At 47.2% G+C, this 17,262-nt stretch overlaps 12 non-coding genes and 2 pseudogenes across 12 annotated transcripts; all 14 read left to right on the top strand.

Moving 5' to 3' along the window:
- Positions 1-711: 711 nt before the first annotated feature.
- Positions 712-902, top strand: LOC142273142 (U2 spliceosomal RNA). Its single transcript, XR_012737884.1, has one exon. It is a non-coding gene; the product is annotated as a U2 spliceosomal RNA (small nuclear RNA).
- Positions 903-2,019: 1,117 nt separating this feature from the next.
- LOC142273141 (U2 spliceosomal RNA) lies at positions 2,020-2,210 on the top strand. The gene has a single exon (XR_012737883.1). It is a non-coding gene; the product is annotated as a U2 spliceosomal RNA (small nuclear RNA).
- A 1,117-nt stretch (positions 2,211-3,327) lies between these two features.
- LOC142273140 (U2 spliceosomal RNA) lies at positions 3,328-3,518 on the top strand. Its single transcript, XR_012737882.1, has one exon. It is a non-coding gene; the product is annotated as a U2 spliceosomal RNA (small nuclear RNA).
- Positions 3,519-4,635: 1,117 nt separating this feature from the next.
- On the top strand, positions 4,636-4,826 carry LOC142273138 (U2 spliceosomal RNA). Its single transcript, XR_012737881.1, has one exon. It is a non-coding gene; the product is annotated as a U2 spliceosomal RNA (small nuclear RNA).
- Positions 4,827-5,943: 1,117 nt separating this feature from the next.
- Positions 5,944-6,134, top strand: LOC142273137 (U2 spliceosomal RNA). Its single transcript, XR_012737880.1, has one exon. It is a non-coding gene; the product is annotated as a U2 spliceosomal RNA (small nuclear RNA).
- Positions 6,135-7,251: 1,117 nt separating this feature from the next.
- LOC142273184 (U2 spliceosomal RNA) lies at positions 7,252-7,442 on the top strand. The gene has a single exon (XR_012737919.1). It is a non-coding gene; the product is annotated as a U2 spliceosomal RNA (small nuclear RNA).
- A 1,117-nt stretch (positions 7,443-8,559) lies between these two features.
- LOC142273173 (U2 spliceosomal RNA) lies at positions 8,560-8,750 on the top strand. Its single transcript, XR_012737912.1, has one exon. It is a non-coding gene; the product is annotated as a U2 spliceosomal RNA (small nuclear RNA).
- A 1,117-nt stretch (positions 8,751-9,867) lies between these two features.
- On the top strand, positions 9,868-10,058 carry LOC142273160 (U2 spliceosomal RNA). Its single transcript, XR_012737901.1, has one exon. It is a non-coding gene; the product is annotated as a U2 spliceosomal RNA (small nuclear RNA).
- A 1,117-nt stretch (positions 10,059-11,175) lies between these two features.
- LOC142273181 (U2 spliceosomal RNA) lies at positions 11,176-11,311 on the top strand (annotated as a pseudogene).
- Positions 11,312-11,954: 643 nt separating this feature from the next.
- LOC142273177 (U2 spliceosomal RNA) lies at positions 11,955-12,150 on the top strand. The gene has a single exon (XR_012737916.1). It is a non-coding gene; the product is annotated as a U2 spliceosomal RNA (small nuclear RNA).
- A 1,117-nt stretch (positions 12,151-13,267) lies between these two features.
- LOC142273148 (U2 spliceosomal RNA) lies at positions 13,268-13,458 on the top strand. Its single transcript, XR_012737890.1, has one exon. It is a non-coding gene; the product is annotated as a U2 spliceosomal RNA (small nuclear RNA).
- Positions 13,459-14,575: 1,117 nt separating this feature from the next.
- On the top strand, positions 14,576-14,766 carry LOC142273136 (U2 spliceosomal RNA). Its single transcript, XR_012737879.1, has one exon. It is a non-coding gene; the product is annotated as a U2 spliceosomal RNA (small nuclear RNA).
- A 1,117-nt stretch (positions 14,767-15,883) lies between these two features.
- Positions 15,884-16,074, top strand: LOC142273171 (U2 spliceosomal RNA). The gene has a single exon (XR_012737911.1). It is a non-coding gene; the product is annotated as a U2 spliceosomal RNA (small nuclear RNA).
- Positions 16,075-17,191: 1,117 nt separating this feature from the next.
- Positions 17,192-17,262, top strand: LOC142273180 (U2 spliceosomal RNA; annotated as a pseudogene; the record flags this gene model as incomplete).

The raw sequence follows: 17,262 nt of genomic DNA, 5'->3' as shown, positions 1-17,262 counted from the left end.
GGGAATAGACAAACTGTAAAAAGCCCTCTGAGAAAGCCCCTCTCTAACCTTTGTTAGTAAGCTTTTCTGTAGCCTGCCTGTTGATGTATTTTCGGTTTGAACAGTGCACAACATGAAGAGACGGAACACTGGCGGCTTGTCACAATGCCCCCCGATGACATCACAATAGCGCTGCTGCCTAGAAAACAAGCTGCGCAGAAGAAGTTGTTCTTTGGGTGGGAGGGTGGGCTAGTGGAAGGAGGGGGCAATCTCTTTTTTTCCCGGGTGGTAGGGGGATGACAGGAGAAGGGAAGCGGGTGGTGAGAAAGGTACAGAGGGCAGGGTTTGGGGGCTGGGAAGGAAAGGGAAAAGATTAGGGTTTGGGGATGATGAAAGGGCTTTCTACGGGTAAGGATGGCAAAGGGTGGCAGTGACGGAAAGTCAGGCAACCTGTCCTGTCCGTCTTTTTGTATCGTGAATTGGAAAGACTGCAAGGGGGAGGGGAGTTGCTTGCGCCCTAAAGGAGGAGTTATTCAGATTCATTGCAGTGGGCGGTGGCTGCAAAACGCACCATTCTTCTTGTTTTTGCTCTGCAAAGCAGCCTTTTCAAGGGTTGGCTTGGGTGACAAAATGTCTTGTGTAGGCGTGGGTTTGTCTCCCTCTCGCTCTCTCTCCCTAAGATGTGTCCGGCATAGGCCAGGGTGCCACTCGAGGCCCAAACCAATTCTGGTTATCGCTTCTCGGCCTTTTGGCTAAGATCAAGTGTAGTATCTGTTCTTATCAGTTTAATATCTGATACGTCCCCTATCTGGGGACCATATATTAAATGGATTTTTAGAACAGGGAGATGGAAAAAGAGCTTGCTCTGTCCACTCCACGCATTGACCTGGTATTGCAGTACCTCCAGGAACGGTGCACCCCTTCTTAACCCAGTTTCCAAAAGCAGAACTCGATTCACCTGATTCATATTAGCCCGATTAGCGAATTGAAATGAATTTTTATCTAACACACTTTTTACTTGCTTTATTCATCCAAATAGCAAACTCATCACCACTCAACTTCACCAACTCTGCTATGTCCCGTGCAGTATCTTGTTGTCAGTCTAATCTAGATCATGTGTAATTGAATGGAATAGATCCCTTTTGGACAAAGTGGAGTCAGATGCTGCAGTGACCACAGGTGTGAGAGGATCTACAATTGGCATCTGGTGTTATCTCTCTGCTTCCACTCCAAATAAAGTTACCTGTTGTTACCTGAACGTCAAATACTAAGAATGGGCGGCCTATGAAAGAATTAGTACTTTCATTAAGTATACTAAACCGGCTAATTGGGAATAGACAAACTGTAAAAAGCCCTCTGAGAAAGCCCCTCTCTAACCTTTGTTAGTAAGCTTTTCTGTAGCCTGCCTGTTGATGTATTTTCGGTTTGAACAGTGCACAACATGAAGAGACGGAACACTGGCGGCTTGTCACAATGCCCCCCGATGACATCACAATAGCGCTGCTGCCTAGAAAACAAGCTGCGCAGAAGAAGTTGTTCTTTGGGTGGGAGGGTGGGCTAGTGGAAGGAGGGGGCAATCTCTTTTTTTCCCGGGTGGTAGGGGGATGACAGGAGAAGGGAAGCGGGTGGTGAGAAAGGTACAGAGGGCAGGGTTTGGGGGCTGGGAAGGAAAGGGAAAAGATTAGGGTTTGGGGATGATGAAAGGGCTTTCTACGGGTAAGGATGGCAAAGGGTGGCAGTGACGGAAAGTCAGGCAACCTGTCCTGTCCGTCTTTTTGTATCGTGAATTGGAAAGACTGCAAGGGGGAGGGGAGTTGCTTGCGCCCTAAAGGAGGAGTTATTCAGATTCATTGCAGTGGGCGGCGGCTGCAAAACGCACCATTCTTCTTGTTTTTGCTCTGCAAAGCAGCCTTTTCAAGGGTTGGCTTGGGTGACAAAATGTCTTGTGTAGGCGTGGGTTTGTCTCCCTCTCGCTCTCTCTCCCTAAGATGTGTCCGGCATAGGCCAGGGTGCCACTCGAGGCCCAAACCAATTCTGGTTATCGCTTCTCGGCCTTTTGGCTAAGATCAAGTGTAGTATCTGTTCTTATCAGTTTAATATCTGATACGTCCCCTATCTGGGGACCATATATTAAATGGATTTTTAGAACAGGGAGATGGAAAAAGAGCTTGCTCTGTCCACTCCACGCATTGACCTGGTATTGCAGTACCTCCAGGAACGGTGCACCCCTTCTTAACCCAGTTTCCAAAAGCAGAACTCGATTCACCTGATTCATATTAGCCCGATTAGCGAATTGAAATGAATTTTTATCTAACACACTTTTTACTTGCTTTATTCATCCAAATAGCAAACTCATCACCACTCAACTTCACCAACTCTGCTATGTCCCGTGCAGTATCTTGTTGTCAGTCTAATCTAGATCATGTGTAATTGAATGGAATAGATCCCTTTTGGACAAAGTGGAGTCAGATGCTGCAGTGACCACAGGTGTGAGAGGATCTACAATTGGCATCTGGTGTTATCTCTCTGCTTCCACTCCAAATAAAGTTACCTGTTGTTACCTGAACGTCAAATACTAAGAATGGGCGGCCTATGAAAGAATTAGTACTTTCATTAAGTATACTAAACCGGCTAATTGGGAATAGACAAACTGTAAAAAGCCCTCTGAGAAAGCCCCTCTCTAACCTTTGTTAGTAAGCTTTTCTGTAGCCTGCCTGTTGATGTATTTTCGGTTTGAACAGTGCACAACATGAAGAGACGGAACACTGGCGGCTTGTCACAATGCCCCCCGATGACATCACAATAGCGCTGCTGCCTAGAAAACAAGCTGCGCAGAAGAAGTTGTTCTTTGGGTGGGAGGGTGGGCTAGTGGAAGGAGGGGGCAATCTCTTTTTTTCCCGGGTGGTAGGGGGATGACAGGAGAAGGGAAGCGGGTGGTGAGAAAGGTACAGAGGGCAGGGTTTGGGGGCTGGGAAGGAAAGGGAAAAGATTAGGGTTTGGGGATGATGAAAGGGCTTTCTACGGGTAAGGATGGCAAAGGGTGGCAGTGACGGAAAGTCAGGCAACCTGTCCTGTCCGTCTTTTTGTATCGTGAATTGGAAAGACTGCAAGGGGGAGGGGAGTTGCTTGCGCCCTAAAGGAGGAGTTATTCAGATTCATTGCAGTGGGCGGCGGCTGCAAAACGCACCATTCTTCTTGTTTTTGCTCTGCAAAGCAGCCTTTTCAAGGGTTGGCTTGGGTGACAAAATGTCTTGTGTAGGCGTGGGTTTGTCTCCCTCTCGCTCTCTCTCCCTAAGATGTGTCCGGCATAGGCCAGGGTGCCACTCGAGGCCCAAACCAATTCTGGTTATCGCTTCTCGGCCTTTTGGCTAAGATCAAGTGTAGTATCTGTTCTTATCAGTTTAATATCTGATACGTCCCCTATCTGGGGACCATATATTAAATGGATTTTTAGAACAGGGAGATGGAAAAAGAGCTTGCTCTGTCCACTCCACGCATTGACCTGGTATTGCAGTACCTCCAGGAACGGTGCACCCCTTCTTAACCCAGTTTCCAAAAGCAGAACTCGATTCACCTGATTCATATTAGCCCGATTAGCGAATTGAAATGAATTTTTATCTAACACACTTTTTACTTGCTTTATTCATCCAAATAGCAAACTCATCACCACTCAACTTCACCAACTCTGCTATGTCCCGTGCAGTATCTTGTTGTCAGTCTAATCTAGATCATGTGTAATTGAATGGAATAGATCCCTTTTGGACAAAGTGGAGTCAGATGCTGCAGTGACCACAGGTGTGAGAGGATCTACAATTGGCATCTGGTGTTATCTCTCTGCTTCCACTCCAAATAAAGTTACCTGTTGTTACCTGAACGTCAAATACTAAGAATGGGCGGCCTATGAAAGAATTAGTACTTTCATTAAGTATACTAAACCGGCTAATTGGGAATAGACAAACTGTAAAAAGCCCTCTGAGAAAGCCCCTCTCTAACCTTTGTTAGTAAGCTTTTCTGTAGCCTGCCTGTTGATGTATTTTCGGTTTGAACAGTGCACAACATGAAGAGACGGAACACTGGCGGCTTGTCACAATGCCCCCCGATGACATCACAATAGCGCTGCTGCCTAGAAAACAAGCTGCGCAGAAGAAGTTGTTCTTTGGGTGGGAGGGTGGGCTAGTGGAAGGAGGGGGCAATCTCTTTTTTTCCCGGGTGGTAGGGGGATGACAGGAGAAGGGAAGCGGGTGGTGAGAAAGGTACAGAGGGCAGGGTTTGGGGGCTGGGAAGGAAAGGGAAAAGATTAGGGTTTGGGGATGATGAAAGGGCTTTCTACGGGTAAGGATGGCAAAGGGTGGCAGTGACGGAAAGTCAGGCAACCTGTCCTGTCCGTCTTTTTGTATCGTGAATTGGAAAGACTGCAAGGGGGAGGGGAGTTGCTTGCGCCCTAAAGGAGGAGTTATTCAGATTCATTGCAGTGGGCGGCGGCTGCAAAACGCACCATTCTTCTTGTTTTTGCTCTGCAAAGCAGCCTTTTCAAGGGTTGGCTTGGGTGACAAAATGTCTTGTGTAGGCGTGGGTTTGTCTCCCTCTCGCTCTCTCTCCCTAAGATGTGTCCGGCATAGGCCAGGGTGCCACTCGAGGCCCAAACCAATTCTGGTTATCGCTTCTCGGCCTTTTGGCTAAGATCAAGTGTAGTATCTGTTCTTATCAGTTTAATATCTGATACGTCCCCTATCTGGGGACCATATATTAAATGGATTTTTAGAACAGGGAGATGGAAAAAGAGCTTGCTCTGTCCACTCCACGCATTGACCTGGTATTGCAGTACCTCCAGGAACGGTGCACCCCTTCTTAACCCAGTTTCCAAAAGCAGAACTCGATTCACCTGATTCATATTAGCCCGATTAGCGAATTGAAATGAATTTTTATCTAACACACTTTTTACTTGCTTTATTCATCCAAATAGCAAACTCATCACCACTCAACTTCACCAACTCTGCTATGTCCCGTGCAGTATCTTGTTGTCAGTCTAATCTAGATCATGTGTAATTGAATGGAATAGATCCCTTTTGGACAAAGTGGAGTCAGATGCTGCAGTGACCACAGGTGTGAGAGGATCTACAATTGGCATCTGGTGTTATCTCTCTGCTTCCACTCCAAATAAAGTTACCTGTTGTTACCTGAACGTCAAATACTAAGAATGGGCGGCCTATGAAAGAATTAGTACTTTCATTAAGTATACTAAACCGGCTAATTGGGAATAGACAAACTGTAAAAAGCCCTCTGAGAAAGCCCCTCTCTAACCTTTGTTAGTAAGCTTTTCTGTAGCCTGCCTGTTGATGTATTTTCGGTTTGAACAGTGCACAACATGAAGAGACGGAACACTGGCGGCTTGTCACAATGCCCCCCGATGACATCACAATAGCGCTGCTGCCTAGAAAACAAGCTGCGCAGAAGAAGTTGTTCTTTGGGTGGGAGGGTGGGCTAGTGGAAGGAGGGGGCAATCTCTTTTTTTCCCGGGTGGTAGGGGGATGACAGGAGAAGGGAAGCGGGTGGTGAGAAAGGTACAGAGGGCAGGGTTTGGGGGCTGGGAAGGAAAGGGAAAAGATTAGGGTTTGGGGATGATGAAAGGGCTTTCTACGGGTAAGGATGGCAAAGGGTGGCAGTGACGGAAAGTCAGGCAACCTGTCCTGTCCGTCTTTTTGTATCGTGAATTGGAAAGACTGCAAGGGGGAGGGGAGTTGCTTGCGCCCTAAAGGAGGAGTTATTCAGATTCATTGCAGTGGGCGGTGGCTGCAAAACGCACCATTCTTCTTGTTTTTGCTCTGCAAAGCAGCCTTTTCAAGGGTTGGCTTGGGTGACAAAATGTCTTGTGTAGGCGTGGGTTTGTCTCCCTCTCGCTCTCTCTCCCTAAGATGTGTCCGGCATAGGCCAGGGTGCCACTCGAGGCCCAAACCAATTCTGGTTATCGCTTCTCGGCCTTTTGGCTAAGATCAAGTGTAGTATCTGTTCTTATCAGTTTAATATCTGATACGTCCCCTATCTGGGGACCATATATTAAATGGATTTTTAGAACAGGGAGATGGAAAAAGAGCTTGCTCTGTCCACTCCACGCATTGACCTGGTATTGCAGTACCTCCAGGAACGGTGCACCCCTTCTTAACCCAGTTTCCAAAAGCAGAACTCGATTCACCTGATTCATATTAGCCCGATTAGCGAATTGAAATGAATTTTTATCTAACACACTTTTTACTTGCTTTATTCATCCAAATAGCAAACTCATCACCACTCAACTTCACCAACTCTGCTATGTCCCGTGCAGTATCTTGTTGTCAGTCTAATCTAGATCATGTGTAATTGAATGGAATAGATCCCTTTTGGACAAAGTGGAGTCAGATGCTGCAGTGACCACAGGTGTGAGAGGATCTACAATTGGCATCTGGTGTTATCTCTCTGCTTCCACTCCAAATAAAGTTACCTGTTGTTACCTGAACGTCAAATACTAAGAATGGGCGGCCTATGAAAGAATTAGTACTTTCATTAAGTATACTAAACCGGCTAATTGGGAATAGACAAACTGTAAAAAGCCCTCTGAGAAAGCCCCTCTCTAACCTTTGTTAGTAAGCTTTTCTGTAGCCTGCCTGTTGATGTATTTTCGGTTTGAACAGTGCACAACATGAAGAGACGGAACACTGGCGGCTTGTCACAATGCCCCCCGATGACATCACAATAGCGCTGCTGCCTAGAAAACAAGCTGCGCAGAAGAAGTTGTTCTTTGGGTGGGAGGGTGGGCTAGTGGAAGGAGGGGGCAATCTCTTTTTTTCCCGGGTGGTAGGGGGATGACAGGAGAAGGGAAGCGGGTGGTGAGAAAGGTACAGAGGGCAGGGTTTGGGGGCTGGGAAGGAAAGGGAAAAGATTAGGGTTTGGGGATGATGAAAGGGCTTTCTACGGGTAAGGATGGCAAAGGGTGGCAGTGACGGAAAGTCAGGCAACCTGTCCTGTCCGTCTTTTTGTATCGTGAATTGGAAAGACTGCAAGGGGGAGGGGAGTTGCTTGCGCCCTAAAGGAGGAGTTATTCAGATTCATTGCAGTGGGCGGCGGCTGCAAAACGCACCATTCTTCTTGTTTTTGCTCTGCAAAGCAGCCTTTTCAAGGGTTGGCTTGGGTGACAAAATGTCTTGTGTAGGCGTGGGTTTGTCTCCCTCTCGCTCTCTCTCCCTAAGATGTGTCCGGCATAGGCCAGGGTGCCACTCGAGGCCCAAACCAATTCTGGTTATCGCTTCTCGGCCTTTTGGCTAAGATCAAGTGTAGTATCTGTTCTTATCAGTTTAATATCTGATACGTCCCCTATCTGGGGACCATATATTAAATGGATTTTTAGAACAGGGAGATGGAAAAAGAGCTTGCTCTGTCCACTCCACGCATTGACCTGGTATTGCAGTACCTCCAGGAACGGTGCACCCCTTCTTAACCCAGTTTCCAAAAGCAGAACTCGATTCACCTGATTCATATTAGCCCGATTAGCGAATTGAAATGAATTTTTATCTAACACACTTTTTACTTGCTTTATTCATCCAAATAGCAAACTCATCACCACTCAACTTCACCAACTCTGCTATGTCCCGTGCAGTATCTTGTTGTCAGTCTAATCTAGATCATGTGTAATTGAATGGAATAGATCCCTTTTGGACAAAGTGGAGTCAGATGCTGCAGTGACCACAGGTGTGAGAGGATCTACAATTGGCATCTGGTGTTATCTCTCTGCTTCCACTCCAAATAAAGTTACCTGTTGTTACCTGAACGTCAAATACTAAGAATGGGCGGCCTATGAAAGAATTAGTACTTTCATTAAGTATACTAAACCGGCTAATTGGGAATAGACAAACTGTAAAAAGCCCTCTGAGAAAGCCCCTCTCTAACCTTTGTTAGTAAGCTTTTCTGTAGCCTGCCTGTTGATGTATTTTCGGTTTGAACAGTGCACAACATGAAGAGACGGAACACTGGCGGCTTGTCACAATGCCCCCCGATGACATCACAATAGCGCTGCTGCCTAGAAAACAAGCTGCGCAGAAGAAGTTGTTCTTTGGGTGGGAGGGTGGGCTAGTGGAAGGAGGGGGCAATCTCTTTTTTTCCCGGGTGGTAGGGGGATGACAGGAGAAGGGAAGCGGGTGGTGAGAAAGGTACAGAGGGCAGGGTTTGGGGGCTGGGAAGGAAAGGGAAAAGATTAGGGTTTGGGGATGATGAAAGGGCTTTCTACGGGTAAGGATGGCAAAGGGTGGCAGTGACGGAAAGTCAGGCAACCTGTCCTGTCCGTCTTTTTGTATCGTGAATTGGAAAGACTGCAAGGGGGAGGGGAGTTGCTTGCGCCCTAAAGGAGGAGTTATTCAGATTCATTGCAGTGGGCGGCGGCTGCAAAACGCACCATTCTTCTTGTTTTTGCTCTGCAAAGCAGCCTTTTCAAGGGTTGGCTTGGGTGACAAAATGTCTTGTGTAGGCGTGGGTTTGTCTCCCTCTCGCTCTCTCTCCCTAAGATGTGTCCGGCATAGGCCAGGGTGCCACTCGAGGCCCAAACCAATTCTGGTTATCGCTTCTCGGCCTTTTGGCTAAGATCAAGTGTAGTATCTGTTCTTATCAGTTTAATATCTGATACGTCCCCTATCTGGGGACCATATATTAAATGGATTTTTAGAACAGGGAGATGGAAAAAGAGCTTGCTCTGTCCACTCCACGCATTGACCTGGTATTGCAGTACCTCCAGGAACGGTGCACCCCTTCTTAACCCAGTTTCCAAAAGCAGAACTCGATTCACCTGATTCATATTAGCCCGATTAGCGAATTGAAATGAATTTTTATCTAACACACTTTTTACTTGCTTTATTCATCCAAATAGCAAACTCATCACCACTCAACTTCACCAACTCTGCTATGTCCCGTGCAGTATCTTGTTGTCAGTCTAATCTAGATCATGTGTAATTGAATGGAATAGATCCCTTTTGGACAAAGTGGAGTCAGATGCTGCAGTGACCACAGGTGTGAGAGGATCTACAATTGGCATCTGGTGTTATCTCTCTGCTTCCACTCCAAATAAAGTTACCTGTTGTTACCTGAACGTCAAATACTAAGAATGGGCGGCCTATGAAAGAATTAGTACTTTCATTAAGTATACTAAACCGGCTAATTGGGAATAGACAAACTGTAAAAAGCCCTCTGAGAAAGCCCCTCTCTAACCTTTGTTAGTAAGCTTTTCTGTAGCCTGCCTGTTGATGTATTTTCGGTTTGAACAGTGCACAACATGAAGAGACGGAACACTGGCGGCTTGTCACAATGCCCCCCGATGACATCACAATAGCGCTGCTGCCTAGAAAACAAGCTGCGCAGAAGAAGTTGTTCTTTGGGTGGGAGGGTGGGCTAGTGGAAGGAGGGGGCAATCTCTTTTTTTCCCGGGTGGTAGGGGGATGACAGGAGAAGGGAAGCGGGTGGTGAGAAAGGTACAGAGGGCAGGGTTTGGGGGCTGGGAAGGAAAGGGAAAAGATTAGGGTTTGGGGATGATGAAAGGGCTTTCTACGGGTAAGGATGGCAAAGGGTGGCAGTGACGGAAAGTCAGGCAACCTGTCCTGTCCGTCTTTTTGTATCGTGAATTGGAAAGACTGCAAGGGGGAGGGGAGTTGCTTGCGCCCTAAAGGAGGAGTTATTCAGATTCATTGCAGTGGGCGGCGGCTGCAAAACGCACCATTCTTCTTGTTTTTGCTCTGCAAAGCAGCCTTTTCAAGGGTTGGCTTGGGTGACAAAATGTCTTGTGTAGGCGTGGGTTTGTCTCCCTCTCGCTCTCTCTCCCTAAGATGTGTCCGGCATAGGCCAGGGTGCCACTCGAGGCCCAAACCAATTCTGGTTATCGCTTCTCGGCCTTTTGGCTAAGATCAAGTGTAGTATCTGTTCTTATCAGTTTAATATCTGATACGTCCCCTATCTGGGGACCATATATTAAATGGATTTTTAGAACAGGGAGATGGAAAAAGAGCTTGCTCTGTCCACTCCACGCATTGACCTGGTATTGCAGTACCTCCAGGAACGGTGCACCCCTTCTTAACCCAGTTTCCAAAAGCAGAACTCGATTCACCTGATTCATATTAGCCCGATTAGCGAATTGAAATGAATTTTTATCTAACACACTTTTTACTTGCTTTATTCATCCAAATAGCAAACTCATCACCACTCAACTTCACCAACTCTGCTATGTCCCGTGCAGTATCTTGTTGTCAGTCTAATCTAGATCATGTGTAATTGAATGGAATAGATCCCTTTTGGACAAAGTGGAGTCAGATGCTGCAGTGACCACAGGTGTGAGAGGATCTACAATTGGCATCTGGTGTTATCTCTCTGCTTCCACTCCAAATAAAGTTACCTGTTGTTACCTGAACGTCAAATACTAAGAATGGGCGGCCTATGAAAGAATTAGTACTTTCATTAAGTATACTAAACCGGCTAATTGGGAATAGACAAACTGTAAAAAGCCCTCTGAGAAAGCCCCTCTCTAACCTTTGTTAGTAAGCTTTTCTGTAGCCTGCCTGTTGATGTATTTTCGGTTTGAACAGTGCACAACATGAAGAGACGGAACACTGGCGGCTTGTCACAATGCCCCCCGATGACATCACAATAGCGCTGCTGCCTAGAAAACAAGCTGCGCAGAAGAAGTTGTTCTTTGGGTGGGAGGGTGGGCTAGTGGAAGGAGGGGGCAATCTCTTTTTTTCCCGGGTGGTAGGGGGATGACAGGAGAAGGGAAGCGGGTGGTGAGAAAGGTACAGAGGGCAGGGTTTGGGGGCTGGGAAGGAAAGGGAAAAGATTAGGGTTTGGGGATGATGAAAGGGCTTTCTACGGGTAAGGATGGCAAAGGGTGGCAGTGACGGAAAGTCAGGCAACCTGTCCTGTCCGTCTTTTTGTATCGTGAATTGGAAAGACTGCAAGGGGGAGGGGAGTTGCTTGCGCCCTAAAGGAGGAGTTATTCAGATTCATTGCAGTGGGCGGCGGCTGCAAAACGCACCATTCTTCTTGTTTTTGCTCTGCAAAGCAGCCTTTTCAAGGGTTGGCTTGGGTGACAAAATGTCTTGTGTAGGCGTGGGTTTGTCTCCCTCTCGCTCTCTCTCCCTAAGATGTGTCCGGCATAGGCCAGGGTGCCACTCGAGGCCCAAACCAATTCTGGTTATCGCTTCTCGGCCTTTTGGCTAAGATCAAGTGTAGTATCTGTTCAGGCCACCTTAGTACAATGATACAATGCACACTGGAAGGTTGCGCTTGCTAGTACTCTGGGTGGATAGTATATTCATCTAGAGGAAAACATGGCCCTACCAGGATCGAGGCTATTAGACTGAGTAAGGGTGGGGGGCTATGGTACAACGTGCCCCAGGACTGACGACCCTGGAGTGAGTCTGAGCTTGCTGGCTTGGGACCCCGGCAAGCCTTGGGCTCTGTAGCACACCGTACCTTGCCTTTTCATACTTTTTGAGCATATTACCCTATCCCGGCCTTCTGGCTAGGAAGGGAAATTTTTATAATCCCGGTCGGAGGTCTGGTCAGCTTTGGGCTGAGAAACCAACACCCGATTGGAGGTCTGGGTCAGCTTCGGCTGAGAAACCAACACCCGGTTGGAGGTCTGGGTCAGCTTCGGCTGAGAAACCAACACCCGGTTGGAGGTCCGGTTAGCCTTGGGCTGAGAAACCAACACCGGTTGACGGTCCGGGCAGTTTCGGCTGCGAAACCAACAACTAGTAGCTCTCTACTCCACTTGGGTAAGATGCCTGGGTGGACGCTGGGAGCAACGACAAGGCTCAACCATGCTTCGGCTTGGGGGAGCACCGAAGATCCCTGACCCTTGCTGTGGCCTTCTGGCTCGGAGGGACGGGGTTGATTTTTGGGGACCCTCTCCTCACGGTGGGGTCCACACGAATCCTAGCCTTTGCACTGTTTTTGGTGTGACTTCGGTCATGCATTTTTTGTGGTGCTTTGGAAAGCTTCATTAAATCAAAATCTGTTCTTATCAGTTTAATATCTGATACGTCCCCTATCTGGGGACCATATATTAAATGGATTTTTAGAACAGGGAGATGGAAAAAGAGCTTGCTCTGTCCACTCCACGCATTGACCTGGTATTGCAGTACCTCCAGGAACGGTGCACCCCTTCTTAACCCAGTTTCCAAAAGCAGAACTCGATTCACCTGATTCATATTAGCCCGATTAGCGAATTGAAATGAATTTTTATCTAACACACTTTTTACTTGCTTTATTCATCCAAATAGCAAACTCATCACCACTCAACTTCACCAACTCTGCTATGTCCCGTGCAGTATCTTGTTGTCAGTCTAATCTAGATCATGTGTAATTGAATGGAATAGATCCCTTTTGGACAAAGTGGAGTCAGATGCTGCAGTGACCACAGGTGTGAGAGGATCTACAATTGGCATCTGGTGTTATCTCTCTGCTTCCACTCCAAATAAAGTTACCTGTTGTTACCTGAACGTCAAATACTAAGAATGGGCGGCCTATGAAAGAATTAGTACTTTCATTAAGTATACTAAACCGGCTAATTGGGAATAGACAAACTGTAAAAAGCCCTCTGAGAAAGCCCCTCTCTAACCTTTGTTAGTAAGCTTTTCTGTAGCCTGCCTGTTGATGTATTTTCGGTTTGAACAGTGCACAACATGAAGAGACGGAACACTGGCGGCTTGTCACAATGCCCCCCGATGACATCACAATAGCGCTGCTGCCTAGAAAACAAGCTGCGCAGAAGAAGTTGTTCTTTGGGTGGGAGGGTGGGCTAGTGGAAGGAGGGGGCAATCTCTTTTTTTCCCGGGTGGTAGGGGGATGACAGGAGAAGGGAAGCGGGTGGTGAGAAAGGTACAGAGGGCAGGGTTTGGGGGCTGGGAAGGAAAGGGAAAAGATTAGGGTTTGGGGATGATGAAAGGGCTTTCTACGGGTAAGGATGGCAAAGGGTGGCAGTGACGGAAAGTCAGGCAACCTGTCCTGTCCGTCTTTTTGTATCGTGAATTGGAAAGACTGCAAGGGGGAGGGGAGTTGCTTGCGCCCTAAAGGAGGAGTTATTCAGATTCATTGCAGTGGGCGGCGGCTGCAAAACGCACCATTCTTCTTGTTTTTGCTCTGCAAAGCAGCCTTTTCAAGGGTTGGCTTGGGTGACAAAATGTCTTGTGTAGGCGTGGGTTTGTCTCCCTCTCGCTCTCTCTCCCTAAGATGTGTCCGGCATAGGCCAGGGTGCCACTCGAGGCCCAAACCAATTCTGGTTATCGCTTCTCGGCCTTTTGGCTAAGATCAAGTGTAGTATCTGTTCTTATCAGTTTAATATCTGATACGTCCCCTATCTGGGGACCATATATTAAATGGATTTTTAGAACAGGGAGATGGAAAAAGAGCTTGCTCTGTCCACTCCACGCATTGACCTGGTATTGCAGTACCTCCAGGAACGGTGCACCCCTTCTTAACCCAGTTTCCAAAAGCAGAACTCGATTCACCTGATTCATATTAGCCCGATTAGCGAATTGAAATGAATTTTTATCTAACACACTTTTTACTTGCTTTATTCATCCAAATAGCAAACTCATCACCACTCAACTTCACCAACTCTGCTATGTCCCGTGCAGTATCTTGTTGTCAGTCTAATCTAGATCATGTGTAATTGAATGGAATAGATCCCTTTTGGACAAAGTGGAGTCAGATGCTGCAGTGACCACAGGTGTGAGAGGATCTACAATTGGCATCTGGTGTTATCTCTCTGCTTCCACTCCAAATAAAGTTACCTGTTGTTACCTGAACGTCAAATACTAAGAATGGGCGGCCTATGAAAGAATTAGTACTTTCATTAAGTATACTAAACCGGCTAATTGGGAATAGACAAACTGTAAAAAGCCCTCTGAGAAAGCCCCTCTCTAACCTTTGTTAGTAAGCTTTTCTGTAGCCTGCCTGTTGATGTATTTTCGGTTTGAACAGTGCACAACATGAAGAGACGGAACACTGGCGGCTTGTCACAATGCCCCCCGATGACATCACAATAGCGCTGCTGCCTAGAAAACAAGCTGCGCAGAAGAAGTTGTTCTTTGGGTGGGAGGGTGGGCTAGTGGAAGGAGGGGGCAATCTCTTTTTTTCCCGGGTGGTAGGGGGATGACAGGAGAAGGGAAGCGGGTGGTGAGAAAGGTACAGAGGGCAGGGTTTGGGGGCTGGGAAGGAAAGGGAAAAGATTAGGGTTTGGGGATGATGAAAGGGCTTTCTACGGGTAAGGATGGCAAAGGGTGGCAGTGACGGAAAGTCAGGCAACCTGTCCTGTCCGTCTTTTTGTATCGTGAATTGGAAAGACTGCAAGGGGGAGGGGAGTTGCTTGCGCCCTAAAGGAGGAGTTATTCAGATTCATTGCAGTGGGCGGCGGCTGCAAAACGCACCATTCTTCTTGTTTTTGCTCTGCAAAGCAGCCTTTTCAAGGGTTGGCTTGGGTGACAAAATGTCTTGTGTAGGCGTGGGTTTGTCTCCCTCTCGCTCTCTCTCCCTAAGATGTGTCCGGCATAGGCCAGGGTGCCACTCGAGGCCCAAACCAATTCTGGTTATCGCTTCTCGGCCTTTTGGCTAAGATCAAGTGTAGTATCTGTTCTTATCAGTTTAATATCTGATACGTCCCCTATCTGGGGACCATATATTAAATGGATTTTTAGAACAGGGAGATGGAAAAAGAGCTTGCTCTGTCCACTCCACGCATTGACCTGGTATTGCAGTACCTCCAGGAACGGTGCACCCCTTCTTAACCCAGTTTCCAAAAGCAGAACTCGATTCACCTGATTCATATTAGCCCGATTAGCGAATTGAAATGAATTTTTATCTAACACACTTTTTACTTGCTTTATTCATCCAAATAGCAAACTCATCACCACTCAACTTCACCAACTCTGCTATGTCCCGTGCAGTATCTTGTTGTCAGTCTAATCTAGATCATGTGTAATTGAATGGAATAGATCCCTTTTGGACAAAGTGGAGTCAGATGCTGCAGTGACCACAGGTGTGAGAGGATCTACAATTGGCATCTGGTGTTATCTCTCTGCTTCCACTCCAAATAAAGTTACCTGTTGTTACCTGAACGTCAAATACTAAGAATGGGCGGCCTATGAAAGAATTAGTACTTTCATTAAGTATACTAAACCGGCTAATTGGGAATAGACAAACTGTAAAAAGCCCTCTGAGAAAGCCCCTCTCTAACCTTTGTTAGTAAGCTTTTCTGTAGCCTGCCTGTTGATGTATTTTCGGTTTGAACAGTGCACAACATGAAGAGACGGAACACTGGCGGCTTGTCACAATGCCCCCCGATGACATCACAATAGCGCTGCTGCCTAGAAAACAAGCTGCGCAGAAGAAGTTGTTCTTTGGGTGGGAGGGTGGGCTAGTGGAAGGAGGGGGCAATCTCTTTTTTTCCCGGGTGGTAGGGGGATGACAGGAGAAGGGAAGCGGGTGGTGAGAAAGGTACAGAGGGCAGGGTTTGGGGGCTGGGAAGGAAAGGGAAAAGATTAGGGTTTGGGGATGATGAAAGGGCTTTCTACGGGTAAGGATGGCAAAGGGTGGCAGTGACGGAAAGTCAGGCAACCTGTCCTGTCCGTCTTTTTGTATCGTGAATTGGAAAGACTGCAAGGGGGAGGGGAGTTGCTTGCGCCCTAAAGGAGGAGTTATTCAGATTCATTGCAGTGGGCGGCGGCTGCAAAACGCACCATTCTTCTTGTTTTTGCTCTGCAAAGCAGCCTTTTCAAGGGTTGGCTTGGGTGACAAAATGTCTTGTGTAGGCGTGGGTTTGTCTCCCTCTCGCTCTCTCTCCCTAAGATGTGTCCGGCATAGGCCAGGGTGCCACTCGAGGCCCAAACCAATTCTGGTTATCGCTTCTCGGCTTTTTGGCTAAGATCAAGTGTAGTATCTGTTCTTATCAGTTTAATATCTGATACGTCCCCTATCTGGGGACCATATATTAAATGGATTTTTAGAACAGGGAGATGGAAAAAGAGCTTGCTCTGTCCACTCCACGCATTGACCTGGTATTGCAGTACCTCCAGGAACGGTGCACCCCTTCTTAACCCAGTTTCCAAAAGCAGAACTCGATTCACCTGATTCATATTAGCCCGATTAGCGAATTGAAATGAATTTTTATCTAACACACTTTTTACTTGCTTTATTCATCCAAATAGCAAACTCATCACCACTCAACTTCACCAACTCTGCTATGTCCCGTGCAGTATCTTGTTGTCAGTCTAATCTAGATCATGTGTAATTGAATGGAATAGATCCCTTTTGGACAAAGTGGAGTCAGATGCTGCAGTGACCACAGGTGTGAGAGGATCTACAATTGGCATCTGGTGTTATCTCTCTGCTTCCACTCCAAATAAAGTTACCTGTTGTTACCTGAACGTCAAATACTAAGAATGGGCGGCCTATGAAAGAATTAGTACTTTCATTAAGTATACTAAACCGGCTAATTGGGAATAGACAAACTGTAAAAAGCCCTCTGAGAAAGCCCCTCTCTAACCTTTGTTAGTAAGCTTTTCTGTAGCCTGCCTGTTGATGTATTTTCGGTTTGAACAGTGCACAACATGAAGAGACGGAACACTGGCGGCTTGTCACAATGCCCCCCGATGACATCACAATAGCGCTGCTGCCTAGAAAACAAGCTGCGCAGAAGAAGTTGTTCTTTGGGTGGGAGGGTGGGCTAGTGGAAGGAGGGGGCAATCTCTTTTTTTCCCGGGTGGTAGGGGGATGACAGGAGAAGGGAAGCGGGTGGTGAGAAAGGTACAGAGGGCAGGGTTTGGGGGCTGGGAAGGAAAGGGAAAAGATTAGGGTTTGGGGATGATGAAAGGGCTTTCTACGGGTAAGGATGGCAAAGGGTGGCAGTGACGGAAAGTCAGGCAACCTGTCCTGTCCGTCTTTTTGTATCGTGAATTGGAAAGACTGCAAGGGGGAGGGGAGTTGCTTGCGCCCTAAAGGAGGAGTTATTCAGATTCATTGCAGTGGGCGGCGGCTGCAAAACGCACCATTCTTCTTGTTTTTGCTCTGCAAAGCAGCCTTTTCAAGGGTTGGCTTGGGTGACAAAATGTCTTGTGTAGGCGTGGGTTTGTCTCCCTCTCGCTCTCTCTCCCTAAGATGTGTCCGGCATAGGCCAGGGTGCCACTCGAGGCCCAAACCAATTCTGGTTATCGCTTCTCGGCCTTTTGGCTAAGATCAAGTGTAGTATCTGTTCTTATCAGTTTAATATCTGATACGTCC

The sequence above is a fragment of the Anomaloglossus baeobatrachus genome, unplaced genomic scaffold (assembly GCF_048569485.1).
Source record: "Anomaloglossus baeobatrachus isolate aAnoBae1 unplaced genomic scaffold, aAnoBae1.hap1 Scaffold_3583, whole genome shotgun sequence".
NCBI lineage: Eukaryota > Metazoa > Chordata > Amphibia > Anura > Aromobatidae > Anomaloglossus > Anomaloglossus baeobatrachus.
The sequence above is the reverse complement of the archived record's forward strand: the minus strand, read 5'-3'. Positions and strand labels throughout refer to the sequence as shown.